Genomic DNA, 15,536 nt, shown 5'->3' on the forward strand with positions numbered 1-15,536 from the left:
TAATAATCCCTATTGTATAAATGAGGAAACCGAGGTACAGATAGTACTTATTGCACTATATTGTGATTTCCTGTTTAAATCCTTACTCTTCCCCACTAGTCTGTGAGCTACTTGAGGGCAAGGACTGTATCTTATTCATCTCTGAATCTTAAGTGCCTCACAATGCATTACCCAGAGCAGGTGTTCAAAAATGTCTTCTTAATGAATGAACAAAAGTAGTTAAAGAGGTTTGAGAGACTATAAGATATGGACTTTCCAAATGAGTCAATGACACTTCAGTGTAAAGTACCAGAGCTGCCCAATGTTAGTAAAGAAGATTGAGAGAAGGAATCAGAAAAAGGAGGGAAAAGAAGAGAGAGAGACAGAGAGCTAGAGAGACAGAAAGGGAGAGAGAGAAACACAGAAAGAGAGACAGAGAGATAAAAACAGAGACAGAGAGACAAAGAGAAAGAGAGAGAAAAAGAGACACACAGAAAAAGAGAGAGACAGACAAACACAGAGAGAGAGAAACAGAGACAGATAGAGTTTCACCATTTTATATGTATATGCATTTGTTGAATATCTTGTCTCTTCAACCAAATTCTAAACAATTTGAGGGGAGGAAACCATATATTGAACTTCTGTTGTGCCTCTGCAGCATTGGGCACATGGTTAATAGTCAATACTATTCATCAGTGATGGATTTGACAATGCCAATGTTGATGCAAAGCAGTGCAGAGCAGGAGCCAATAAACATTTGATGGGAGGTGGGGAGGGAAATCTAGTTTGAATCTCAGTTTTATCACTTACCAGCTGTGACACTGCACAAGTCCTTTCCAGGCTTTGGTTTTCTTATTGTTAAAGTGGGCGCAATTCTACCTATCCTGATCATGACTGTGCGTCTCAGTGGGGCCTTCAGTGCTGCTTGGAAGTCCTTCTGCTTCACCCTGGTAAGCATCTTTGGTGACTACTTCAAATACTTACCTTTTTTTTTTTTTTTTGAGCTCCCTACCCTACCTCCTCCCTATGCAGCTATTACCCTATCCTCATCATTCTCTTTGCAGCCAAGATTCTTAAACAAGCCATTTAATATTGATGTCTCTACTTCTTCCCCTCTCACTCACTGCTCAGCCCTCTGCAATCTGGCAATGCCTCCTGAATCCATACCTCTGGCATAGATCTCTCTCCTAAACTCAAGATTTGTATATTCAACTGCACTCAGAATGACCCCATTGGAATGGCTTAAGTGTACCTCAAACTCAACATTTGCAAAGCTGAAATCATCTGTCCTCTTTTCTCTTTACCCCCAAATTATTCTTCACACAGTGTTCCCTATCCCAATGGGACCACCACTCATCCAGCAATCCAAGCCAGTCATCCTTGATTCTTCACCTCTTCTTGACATACAAACAATTATGAAGTCCTATCAGATCTATCTTCAAAATATATCCTGAATGCATCCCCTTTTTTCCATCTCCACTACCTAAACTTTAGTTCAGACCGTTACCTCTTGCCCATTTGGAAATCTCATAGGCACCTCAAATTGGTCTCTAATTCCCCTTCAGCTCTGCCCCTGCAATCAATTATCCATCCAGTAGTCAAGGATCTTTCTAAAATGGAAAAGCATAAGTGCCACCCACCTCTTTGCAATGCTTAGAAACTTTAGGACCTCTTAATTGCTTTCAGGATGAAGTTCAAACTCTCTAGCCCAGAAAAACCAGGAAAGCCCTCCATTGTCTGACTTCTGCTCTTCTTCCCAGCCTCATATCCCACCAGTAACCTCCAACCTCATGCTTTTTGCTCCTACACATACATAAACACACACATACACACACACACACACACACACGATCCAGCCATATCTGAATGTGCATACTTCTCTGAATTTGCATTTTTCTCTGTTTCCAAGCCCTTAAGCAACCACCATTTGCTTGGCTAATTGCTAGTTATCCTTCAGGACTCATCCTCTTCTTGAAACCTTCCTTGGACCCCTCTTCCCACCCAGGCTGGGTTAAATACTTTTCCTTTGTACTTCCTATCTATATCTGGGCGTTGAGTGTGAGTGTTGGTAAGCTTCCTTGAGGTTTTTGGGGAGAAGACCTCCTGCCTCCCAGAGGAGCAGCTCCTGCTTCAGAATTCCTGAGATGGTGGCAGAAAAGCCCAGCTTGAGTTTTCCATGGGGGTCAACAGTGTCCCCAAGAGGAGAGCCTCTCCCCAGAGCCAATCCTGAGTCAGTAGGAAAGTGGTTTGGGCCAGGGGGAAGGTGGAGTCAAAAAAATGCCATCACTGAGGCTTGGGATCTCTAGAGAGCCTGATTTGGCATAGCTGGGCAGGAAGAAGAACAAGTTGTTAGAGCTTATTCAATTGGGATAAATTGCCTAATGGGGGTCTGCTTTTAGCTAGGGTCAGGAAGGCAGTGGTGAACAAAATAGCAAGTGGTTGGGTGGTAGGCCTGACTAGATTCTGCTTTTGTTTCTGCAATGAGCTGTAGAAGGTTTAGAGAAAGAATCCTGGCCTGAGAATCAAAAAACTAGCTTCTCATCTTAGTTCTGCCTGGAACCTTTTGAGGAAGTCCCTTAACTTCTCCAGGCCCTAGTTTGCTCATCTCCAAGGTTTTGAGTCTCAAATAAGGTAATGGGGACAGGAAACCACTTTGACAAATATAGAAGACTGAATAGCTATTAGAAGCAGGCAGGTTTTAAAGAAACTCCTCTCTTTGAGGGATCCTCCTAGAAGTCAAGCCCTGGCTGCTTTGGAAGAACAGAGAACTCTAGGCCTTGCCAGCTGAATTTGTCTTCTGGGCATGGGGCCAACACACTCCATGGCCCAAGGGCTAGGCAAGAAGGCTTCATTTAGGATCTCTACCTAATCTTCCTTAGGGGAGGGATTGGAACTGCAGGAGAAGATTAGGAGGGTCCAGCCTGAGAGCAGCTCCTGAATTAACCCCTTCTTGCCTGGGTACTTGCCCTGCTAGGCTCCTTATTTCTTGCTCCAAGAGTCTTGAGCATGGTACCTCTTCTGTGGGGGCATCCTCATAAGACTGAGTAGGACAGGAGAGGTGGGGTTCTCATGCTCAAGGAAGGACCTGATGTGGCATCCTGTGGGTGTTGGAGGCCATCACAGCCCTCTTCTGTCCGTCAGCCTCATTCCTCCATTCCTTGATCTCACAGCCCCTCATAGGAATCTGAAATACCTGCTCTCCTCTCTGTACCTCACCTCCAGCTGCTGAGGGCTCTAGTAGGTGGCACAGCCATTCCCTTAAAAGCCCTACTTTCTGGAAAGTTTGTCCTTGGAGCAGTTCACCTTTCCTTCTGCAGCAGTTAAGTGATGACAGCTCAGGGAACTACAACTGGATTGAGAGATTTTCTAATTGCTTTAAAAAAAAGTTTATTTTTGGCCTGATCATCAAAGTAAAGCACTCTCACTTTAGAACACTAGAAAACACAGAAAGGCAGAATTTAGAAAACAGACATCACCTACAATCTCCCCAGCTATAAGTGCTGTTAATGTTTTGGTTCCAATTCCGTTTTCAAAGAGGACACTTGAAGAGAATAATGTCTCAGTCCAAAGAAGAAATTTCTTTTTATTATGGAGACATAATTGACACATAACATTGTATTAGTTTCAGGTGTACAACATAATGATTTGATATTTGTATATATTGCAAAAGGATCACCACAATAAGTCTAGTTAACATCCATTACCACACAGTTACAATTTTTTTCTTGTGATGAGAACTTTTAAGATCTACTCTCTTAGCAAATTTCAAATATACAATACAGTATTATTAACTATAGTCACCATGCTGTACATCACATCCCCAGGATTTATTTGTCTTATAACTGGAAGTTTGTACCTTTTGACCCCCTTCACTCATTTCATCCATCCCCCATCTCTACCTCTGGCAACCACCAATCTGTTCTCTGTGTCTATGAGTTTGTCTCTTTTGTTTTGTTTTTTTAGATTCCACATATAAGTAATATCATACAGTATTTGTCTTTCTCTGTCTGACTTATTTCACTTAGCATAATGTCCTCCAGTTCCATCCATGTCGTTGTAAATGGCAGGATTTCCTTCAAGGAAGGAATTTCTAATGACAGACTTGCAGAACAGCAGGGGAAAATTATTTAAGGGCTTGAGGGGGAGACTTTATGACTTGACTCAGAAATCTACCTTCTCCTGACTCCCTGAGCCTTCATGCCGAGGAAGGCACTGGAGCTGGATGTGAGGAAGCGCAGGGACCAGTCTTCCTCAGCCCCCCACAGTTAGAGGGGTAAACTATAGTTCCTTTCCTCCCATCCTTTTATCTCAGTCCTTTCGCCCTCAAAAGCTCCGTTCGAAAATTATTATCTGATTTGGAGAGTGCTTCCTCTGGCGCTGTAGTTTCAAAGACTGGAAACTTGGTGGTAGCCTTGAGGAAACAAATACTACCAACCCAAGTGCTACCTGAATTTTCCCTCCTGTGCTCTTCCCTCAGAAACCCAAGGTGCCCCAGCCTGGCTGCGCCATGGGCCAAATTGAGAGCAACTAGGGAGCAAGAGCCCACAGGTGAATTTAAAATACAGCAAATAAATCAGAATTGAGACACTTACGAAGCAGTTCTTTTGCAGAGCCTTAGAGGAGATGTATAGCCCTGGAGAGGGAGGAAGGGATCCTGAGGGAGGGCAGCAAGGTGCAAGGGGCCCCAGCCGAGGTGATAAAGTATTTCTAATTGTTAGCCACAGCTTTGCAAAATCCATCTGCAAATCTCAGCCTTGGGTCAGAGACTTATTACAGATCAGAATTAAACCCCTGGAGGCTGTGGAAGATTGAGGTACTTAAAAAAAAAAAGTTTGGTGAGTTTTGTGTTTTTCCTGTCAGAAACTCCAGCTGGGCTTTTGTGTGGTGACCTTGGGAGGAGAAGGGTTTGGTCCAAGGAGGAATTCGGAACATTCTAGCTTTGGGGGTGGGGAGAGGAGGGAGCTCTGTTATGCCCATTAGGTGTCCCTGGCTAGCAGTTCTGAGGCCCAGCAGGAAATAAGCCTCGTAAGCACAGCCCTGACGAGCTAGTGCCCAAGCAGCCCTGCACTGCCTACAGCCCCACGGACTCTTCCACCCAGCTTTGTTCTCCAACAAGCCCCTAGCTCTCCCCACCCCTAAGGTTGACCCCAAGGTGCAAGGGAAAATACGTATACTATAGGTTCAGACCCGTGTGACTTCAAAGAGCAGGTCCCTACAAGGTGGGACTGAGATGGCCATGGTAATCGTGGGCCTCCTCTTTGTACCACACGCAGCAGTACCATACTGTATGTCATCTGAGTCTCTCAAAAGTTCTGTGGAATGGAGTGCAGCGATTGGGTTTGCTCTCCAAATGGAAAAAAAAAAAAAACTTTCCTGCTTTTTTTCTGATTAGAAACATACTAGATGCTATTGCAAAAAATTCAGAAAATAAAGTATAAAGAAGAAAGTAGAGGTCCTCATAATACTGCCACCAAGAGGTATAATGTTAATCATTGTTAACATTTTGCTATACCGTAGAAGACATGAATAGAAATATTTCTTACAAAATTGAATCATGTTATACCCTACAATTTTGTAACCTTCTATCATTTCTAAATAATGTAATGATATGACATTGACATGGTCCATTGACATGGCCCTATTTCCATGTCGATTAAAAAATGGATTTGCATCATTCTCTTATGGCTGCATTGTCTTCTATCATATAAAATATATTTAGCCATTAACTATTAGATATTTTTGTTATTTCCATTTTTTCACTACTATAACCTGGCTTCTTTGCACATAATACTGACAAATTTTAGGAACAGAATTGCTAGGTCAAAGAGTATGAATGCTTTAAAGGCTAATACAACATAATACAAAAGAAGAGCAGCTATTACCATTTCCAGATGAGAAAGCCTATGCCCAATGAGACGAAATGAATGAATTACCCAGCATCACAAGTTGAGCAGTAGGAGTTAGGCCTGAAATCTAGGCCTCTGGGTGTCTGGTTCAGTAAACTTTCCTGTGTACCACATTGACTCTGTCCCAAGGACTCCTATGTAAAAATGATAAGGCCCACAATTCATTGAACACTTTCTGGGTGTCACGTACTGTGCTGAGGGTTTTCATATACATTGTCTTACTGAGCTACTGAAGAGCAGAGCCAGGCCTGGGCACCAAACCTGGCCAACTCTGAAGCTTGGCTCTTAATCATTATGCTCTACTCCGTTTTTGAAGTAATATCAAAGCAAACAGATTTGTTGCCTAGTTTGAATTCAGTGAAGCAAATCAGAAATCATCCTCCTTCCCAAGGTGGCTCATAACTGTCTTGCAGGTGCGAATGGGGTCCCTGATCCCTGGCAATGCTCTTGAGCACGAGTCTCTCCAGGATGCTACTCCTTGGCAGGCTGGGACAGTCTAAAGGGGCAGTCATGCCTGCAATCAGGCCTGGGGTGTCTTTGGAAATAAAAGCAAGCAAGACTGAAGGGGTGAGAGGGATAGCAGGCTAATCCTCTAACCAGCTGTGTGACCTGGGGCAAGTCTCCACATCTTTCTTCAGGCTTCACCCAACTGACCTTCCAAGGCTAGGCTAATGAATATGAAAGCATTTTGACAAGTAGAAAATGCTGGTTGAGTGCAAGATAGAATTTGTAGTAGAGGAGCACCTCATCAGCTCACAGTGACTCTGTGCAATTGAGGGCAGGAAAAGGCAGAATCTTAGGGGCAGGTGCCAGGGCGGATGAGGGCACTGTGTTGGCAGGATGTGGTTACCAGATTGGCAGTCACTCAAGGACTAGGTTCTAACACTGTGTTTCCTACAGGTCGGTACTGTTGGATCCTGGTGGAATCGTGCCAAAGACTATGACTCCTCAGTGTTGAGCCTAGGAGGCACCTTAGTAATCTGCTAAGATCCCTGCTGAAATCCAGAGAGCCTAGATAGGTAGGGGAATGGAGAGGGGTCTGAAAGAAGAGAGGAAAGAATAGCAGTCTGAGAAAAGCAGTATCTGGTTAAGGAGAATAAAGCGAGGAAAATGTGGGTCTGGGAAGAGATGGGTTAGGGAAGAGAGCAGGAGAAGAAGGGGCTTTGAGGAAGAAAATCTAAGAGAGGTCTGTATAAAGCAGAGTATTGAGGGAGAGAGAAGAGATGGTGCCAAGAAAAGAAAAGTCTAGAAGGAGAAATAAGAGCAATTTTAGGGGCAAAGGGCCAGGGATGAGAGGACTATTGGAGAAGGAGTTAGGGTCCAGGTCAGAGAGAGGATTAGAGACATTCCATCCCATCATTCCACCAAACCAAGAAGTTCTTGTCAAAGTCACGAATGACCCCCATGTCACCAAATCCAATGGCCACTTTTCAGTCTTTAACTTCTTTGAGCTCCATGCAGCATTCAATGCCCCCAATACCTTTGCCCTTCTTGAAATGTTTTCTTCTCTTGGCCTCTGTGATACAACTCTCCCCTGGTGTTCCTCCTATCTCTCTGGCTACTTCTTCATTGACTCCTCCTCCTCTGCCAGATCCTTAAATATAGGTGTTTCTCAGGAGCCTGACCCAGGTCTTTTCACACTGCATTCCTACTCTCAGAAGTTTCTTTTATCTTTCATGGTTTCAATTACCCTGTATACTCTGATGACTTCCAAATTGTCATTTTCAGCCCAGCCTTCCCCTCTTAAATTCAGACCTCTATATACTGACATCTCCATTTTGATAGCTCAAAAGCATCTCAAACTGAACATGTCCAAAATTGCATCCTTGATTCTCTTTGAACTAAAACCAACCGTCCCTCAGTCTTCTCTATTTGAGAAATCCAGTTGTTTAAGCCAGAAACTTCAGAATTAGACTTAATTTCACTCTTTTCTCTTTCTCTGACCCTCCACACCCCATCTCATCTGATCTGTAAATCCTTCCAATCCTACCTTCAATATATGGCTCTTTCATCCATCTATTGGTTTCCAATGTCCCCCCATTACCATCGTCTCTCAAAATCTGTGGTCTCAGGACCACTTTACAGTTTTAAAAATTATTTAGGAAACAATCCAATGTTCTTCAACTAGTGAATGGGTAAACAAACTGTGGCACATCTGTACAATGGAATACTACTCAGCAATAAAAAGGAGTGTGCTATTGATACAGGCAACTACACAGATGAAGCTCAAGTGTATTATGCTATGCGAAAGAAGCCAAATTCAAAAGGCTGATTACTGTAGGATTCCATTTATATGGCATTCTTGAAATGACAAGACTATAGGGATGGAGAACAGATTAGTGGTTGCCAGGGTTTGGGAGTAGGAGAAGGGGTTGGCTACAATAGTGTGGCACAGGGAATTATTTGGGGTGTTGGAACTGTAATAATTGCTGCATAACTCTATGCATTTGTCAAAATTCATGAAACTGTATACCCAAAAGCATGAATTTTATGCATCCTTCCACATTGTGTCACACAGATTATTCAAATGACATGTATGCATATTTAAAAATAAATAAATAGGGGCCGGCCCGGTGGCACAAGTGGTTAAATGCGCGCGTTCCTCTGCGGAGGCCCGGGGTTTGCCGGTTCGGATCCCGGGCGCGCACCGACGCACCACTTGTTAAGCCATCCTGTGGCGGTGTCCCATATAAAGTAGAGGAAGATGGGCATGGATGTTAGCCCAGGGCCAGTCTTCCTCAGCAAAAAAGAGGAGGATTGGCATTGGATGTTAGCTCAGGACTGGTCCTCCCCGCAATAAATAAATAAATAAATAAATAAATAAATAAATAAAAGATATCGTTAAAAAATGATTGAAGACTCCAAAGGGCTTTCATTTTTATGGGTTATATCAACATTTAACATATTAGAAATTAAAACTGATAAATTTTAAAACTATTCATTTTTAATTTAAAATCACAATGATAAACCCATTGCATGTTAAAATATATAACATATATTTATTAAAAATGACTATTTTCCAAAACAAAAAAATTAGCAAGAAAAGTGGCATTGTATTACATTTTTGCAAATCTCTTTAGTGTCTGAGTATCTGAATAAAAGCAGCTGGATTCTCACATCTGCTCTTGCATTCAATCTGTTGCAATATGTTGTTTTGGTTAAAGTATATGAAGAAAATCCAGCCTCACAAAGATATGTAGTTAGAGAAGAGGGTTATTGAATAGCTTTTTAGGCAGAATTCTAAGAATGACCTCCAAATGACCCTCACCTGTGTATAAATTCCCTCTCCTTTGAGAGTGGTATTGATGATATTTATCACTCCCATGATTATGTTAGTTATTTGGCAAAAAGAAATTATCCAGGTGGGCCTAATATAATCATACATGCCCTTTCAAAGCAAAGCATTTTCTCTGGCTAGTGGCAGAAAGGAAGTCAGAGAGATTTGAAGTGTGAGAAGTACTTGATGTGCCGTTGATGGTTCAAAAATGGAAGGGGCCACATGAGAAGGAATGTGGGCAACCTCTAGGGCAGCACTCTAGAGAATGGCCTTTGGATGACAGTCTGCAAAGCAGCGGAGACCTCAGACCTACAACCTGAAGGAACTGGATTTTTCTAACATTTTGAGCTTGGAAGCAGGTTTTTTCCCAAGAGCCTCCAGATAAGAGCCCAGCCAAGCCGACAGACAGCTTGACTTCAGCCTTGTGAGACCCTAAGCAGAGAATTCAGGTGAACCCACCTGGACTTCTGACTTACAGTACTGTGAAATAATAAATGGGTGTTGTATTAAGTTGTTAAGTTTGTCGTAATTTGTTATGGCAGCAATAGAAAACTAACATATTAAGGGTATTCATCTTCCCCCCCCCCCCAAAGCCCCAGTAGATAGTTGTATGTCATAGTTGCACAGCCTTCTAGTTGCTGTATGTGGGACGCGGCCTCAGCATGGCCGGAGAAGCGGTGCGTCGTGCCCGCCCGGGATCCGAACCCGGGCCGCCAGCAGCGGAGCACGCGCACTTAACCACTAGGCCATGGGGCCGGCCCGAGGGTATTCATCTTTGATACTACACGTAAACTTCATGAGTGGTAGTTTCTTAATGTTTATTTGCAATGTTGAATCTAAAACCATATCAGTGAACCTTTTGTACTCTGTTACATTAAAATCCATTGGTCTATCGTGCACTTTGAATGGATCTATTATACACGCACGATTTTATAACATCATGCATTAGTCATTTGGAAAATATTGGCCCACCCAGTTATACAGATCTTCTAATTGTTGACTCATTTCATGATTACACAACATAAAAAACTGCATTCATTAGTATCACTACTAATCTAATCAGAAATGTCTTTAGGGTATTGAGAAACTCTCAAGCTCACAGTGGCAGATACAGGTTTTCGAAAATTATATTTTTTACCTGAAAGCTTAAATTTTATCATTGACAACCAATACTATCAGTTGTTTTCCTTGTGATAACAGGATCACTTTATTCATTTTCTACTAAATGCTGGCCAAATACTCAGGTCTGAATAACCATAGTTTGTCTGTCAATCATTCTTTCAAGTAAAAAAGAAAAGAGTTCCATGAAAAACTGGCTAGTTTAGCTCGCAATTCAGTTGCACAAGTGCTTTTCCTCATGACAACCATCATACTTCAGTATGCAGAAGTGCTTTTTATAGCCTTCCTATTTTCTCACACAGATTATTAAAGAGACGTGTACTCAAAGGGTTGAGATTTAATAAAAATTAATAATTTTTACTGTTTCATCAAGACATTCTTAAGTGAAACTGACATTTCTTCTACCAGGAATACATTGATGGTGAAGAATAACATGAATGCAGTTTGATGCCACTGGCTTGACCCATGCTAAGGGGCCAGCACTTTTACCCACTATTGCTTTCGCTTCCTCAGTGCAAATGTCAACACAGTGAAAACGGCCGATAATGTCTTAGTATTGTTATGAAAGTAGTTTTGACTGAACTGCCTGATTGAATCTTAGGGGCCCCCGGGGGTCTTTGGAGCACACTTTTAGGGCTGTTGGTGTAGGCTGAGGCTGGAAGGGGAGAGAAGAGTCCTGGGGAGGGTGGGGATGAAACTTGAATCATGCTTAGAAACGCCTTGTCAATAGAGGAGGCAGCAGGGAATAAAGAGGAGGGGAGAATCCCTAGATTCCTTCCCCCAAGGACCTCTGCAATGCCCCTTCCTACTCCTGACCTGCCTTGCTCCTGAGCTGTCCCAGCCAAGTCAACAGCTACCCGCTAAATCTCCTCCATCCTAGGATGTTGGAAGCTCTGTCTTGCAAGGCCAAAATTCTAACAGAGAATCCCGTCCTGGTCCATGCACCTGTCATTGCTGCTTGCCACCCTACCCTAGAGCCCCAAGGCTCTGCTAGACTGAATCTGTTAATCTGCTCAGACCAACTACCCTGTGTTAAATGGCATTCCAGTCACATAGAATGAGCACCTGCTGTGTACCCAGTCCTGTGCCAGGTGCTGATGGGAGGGAGGATGACAAAGCCACAGCCCCTTCCCTGATCACCTCAATAGAGAGGCTTACTTCACATCTAAAAGGGGAGCTCTGATGAAAAGGCTGTGGAAGGAGGCAGATCTTGGAGGCTTCCTGGAGTAAATGTGGGTTCAAGGAGGACCTGGAAGGGAGAGGTAGAATTTGAGTCAAGGGGGAGAGAGAAGGCATTCTAGACTTAGGCAGCGGGTTGGAGATGATTATATGCAGGGCCAGTGTATTAGCAAGCCGTGTTGGAAGTGAGAGGGAGAGCTGGGTGAGTCAGAGGTGAGGCTGAAGTTTTGGGGAAAATTGGGAATGCCTGTATTTTAGGAAGCCGAACCTGGCCAGTTGTGTAGAAAACACCTGATGGTGTGCGGGACAAAAAGAACTAATACCAATTTATTCACAGTATTTCATTTCATCCTCACTCCAGCCCTGTGAAATGGGTACTATTCTTTTCACCCTCAGGAAAATGAGTCTCAGAGAGATTGGTTAACTTCCCCAAGATCACTTGGATGGGAAACTCCCAAGGAGGGATTCCAACCCAGGCCTGCTTCCAAAGTCTATGCTCGGAATAACCACAGTAGTGGAGGGGGAAGAAAGGAATAACTACAATGATGATAACAGCTAACATGTATTGAGTGCTAAATATGTGTCAGGCTGCAAAATCTATACACTATTTCATTAAGCCTTCACTACAACGCTGTGAGGTAGGGACCATTATTATCCCATTTCACAGATGGCCAAACTGAGACTTGAGAGGTTAAATCATTTGCCCCAGGCCACACAGCTAAGTTCTGGAGCTGGGACACACACCCAAGTCTAGACTCTAGAGCCCAAGCTTTTCCACTTTAAAGGGTACTACAGAAATACGGACAGTAGATGATAAGGACCTGAGCTAGAGGGGTAGCCAAACCCCTCTATAGCAATGCCTAGTGAGGGCTGAGTCAAGAGCTGTCATGGAGGAAGCACTGACAGCACTTCCAGCTGCCCCCATTTTTTAGTTAGGAGGCAGGGCCATTGACAGCTCAGGAAGCACTGGTAATGGCTATGGTAGAGACTTGCTCAGGCTGTGGCACCAGTCACCCACTTCCATTGGCCCCTTCTGCCATCTGCCTAATTCCACAGCAGCACATGGGCCCCGGGGCAACTGCCAAATGGACCACACCCTCCACACAGCTTATTGTAAAATCTCAGAGTGCTGAAACCAAACAGACCTGAGTTCCAGTCTCCAATCTGTTATTCACTAGCTGTTTGGTAAATCACTTAATCTCTCTGTGCCTCAGTCGCCTGCTCATCTTTAATTGGGAGCAATAAGAGTACCTATCCTCATAGGATTTCCATAAGGAGTAAACGAAATAATAAAGCAACAAAGTGCTTAGCACAGTGCCTGGCACATCATAAGCACTCAATAAATGTTACCTATTTTTGTTGTGGTGGTGGTTATTCTTATTAGTTTTTCAGGATCCACCTCCCAAGAAGATATCTGCCACTAGTTACCAGCATCTGTTGTTTACTTAGGCAGGCCCAGCAAGACACGGAGACTAACAAGAAAAGAGAAGAGAAGGCAATACTGAGAATTCAGTATCACTGCGTCTTCCCAAGGCCTCAGGCCGGGCTGGAAAAGGAAGCTGTCTTGGAGAAGGAGGACTGGAGAGGCTGGCCAGAGGAGCCAGGGATGGTACTGAATGGACTGAATGGAGGAGGGAAGGAGCCCAGCTAGGAGTGACCTTCCCAAGCACCCTTCCTCCCGCCCCTCCTCCTTCCTCAGAGCTCTGTTTTTCTAGGCCCCTGTCGTCCAAATGAGGAGCAAATGGGGACCTGCAAGGGGCTCTGCCAAGAGTGCTCCGCACCACATGGGCCACAGCCCTGGCTCAAATGGCGGGCCAAGAGGCAGAGGATGCAGGAGGAGAGCTGACCCAACAACAAACTGTTCTCCAGAGGGGACCCGCTCTCCCAGGAACCCAAGGAGCTGGGTCCAAGACTTGGCACATTTGGGACATTTGGACTTGAGGGCAGAGGCCCCAGGCACCATTTGCTATTTTTGCTTTGGGGACAGGCTTGGGTGGGGGAGAGAATCTTCCCCCTTCCTCCTCTCTCGCAGCAGACCCTGCCTTGTTTCTTGTCTCCACCTGGCCCCCATACTGGCTTTTTAGGTTTCCTGGCCCCATCCCCAGGGGCCCTGGCTCAAGAGGCAGAGGCTGGAGGGGAACAGTAAGATCTCCTTTCCTGAGGTGAGAGCAGAACCAGTTCTGGGGCTTTCAACCTGGCATTCTAGATCGTCCCCCATCAGTTTCCTGCCGGCCTAGGCTCTCACTGTTCCCTGGACAGCCCCTTCTCTTCACTGGCCCCCAGTGGCCGTGCAGTGCGGTGCAGTGGTTAAGAGCCCAGGGACTACCTGAATTCAAATCCCAGCCTTGTCCCTTTCAGCTCTGTGACCTTGGGCAAGTACCTTAATCTCATCTACAAAATGAGGCTTGTAATAGTATCTTCCTCATAGGGTTGTTTGTGAGCCTTAAATTAATCCATGCAAAATGCTTAGAACAGTGCCTCGTACATAAATGTTTAACAAATGTTCTCTACTCTTACTGTCTGCGTCTGTGCCAGTTCTCCCGGCCAGGATTACGTTTCCCCTTCTTTCCGCCTACGTAAGCCCAGGCCAGCTCAATTGCCCCCTCCTCCATGAAGTCTCCCTGGCATTACCAGTTCTCCTGACCTCTGTTATACTCCCCAGCGAGAGTAGACGCATTTTGAGAGCAAGGACTGTGACATGAACAGCACTGACTGAATGAATCACAAAATAACATCTAGTCCCCTTAAGTGCAGTAAAATTTTGTGACTGGGACCCACAGTAAGAAATGTATTTTACAGTATGACCTAGTACATGCATTTGTGTATCTTTAAATCTAGATCTAGATATTTGACTAAAACAAAAGTGTCACAGAACAATATATACCCTTACCACAGGTGATTCATGTACTTCACTCTTCTACTTACTATTCACTCATCTTGTTAGATGCTGGTTGCAACCCACTAAATTGATTTTAAGCCCTGCCACTGGTTGTGACTCACGGTGTTCTCTGTGATAAGCCCTATACAAGATTAAGACCTTCAGAGAATGTAAACCCTGAAAAGATTACTGGTGAAAGGCCATGGCCTGTTTAGAGAGTGGATGTCAAGTCAAGGGGAGCTGCAGTGGAGGGTGTATGGAGGGCACTGGGGGCAGAAGACTGGAGAGGCAGGCTGGGCTTAGGCAGCAAAGTGTTTCATCTGACAAACAAAGGAGTTTGGACATTTCCTATAGGCAATTGGGAATCACTGGATGTTTTTAAGTGCAGGAGGACCATCCTCAGTTCTGTGTTTTAGAAAAATCACTGGGGTGGCTGTGAGGAGGGTAGATTGGAAAGACCAAGTCAAGGACAGGGGAGCCTATCTGGAAGCTGTTTCAGGCATCTAGGTGAGAGAGGACAAGTAAGGCCATAATTGAAGAAACAACTGGGAGAGTGGGGGAGCACAGAGGAGACAAATGTGAAAAATAGTGAAGACTACAATCACTAGGGCTTGGTGGCTGAGGTTTTTAGCTTGAGTGACTGGGTCAACAGGATTCTGGTTACCAAAGTAGGTACAGAGGAGGTTTGTAGGGGAGAAAAACAGTTCAGTTTTGGAATGAGTTTGAGATACCTATTGGGAAAATTTCAGGCTGGAAATATAATTCTCAGTCTTTCATTCATTCCATAAACATTAATGGGACTGACATAGAGAAACTAACATTTTATTTTGCCAAGTAGGAACACTAAAGAAATTAACTAACAATCCACATTGTCATCATTTCAAAAAAGAGAAAATTTTGCTGCCAAAAAAAAAAAAAAAAAAAAAACCGGGAAAGGCATAATCTCAGAATAAAGGACAGTCCTTTATAATTGAATAAATTTAGATTATTGAAAAACTTTACTTTTGATGTTTTTCCCATTTTGCTGTGACCCGTTGGAAACATCACTGTGTCTCAGCCTGATTTGTGGACTGTAATTGAGAACCACAGATTTGAGGAATGGGCAGAAGAAGAGAGGTCAGCAAAAGAGACTGAGAGGAACAGTTCCAGAAGTAGGAGGAAAACCAGGAGAAAGTGGTCACGGATGCCAAGAGAGGAA

The sequence above is a fragment of the Ceratotherium simum genome, chromosome X (genome assembly GCF_057802395.1).
Source record: "Ceratotherium simum simum isolate JZ-2026a chromosome X, ASM5780239v1, whole genome shotgun sequence".
In the NCBI taxonomy this organism is placed as follows: Eukaryota; Metazoa; Chordata; class Mammalia; order Perissodactyla; family Rhinocerotidae; genus Ceratotherium; species Ceratotherium simum.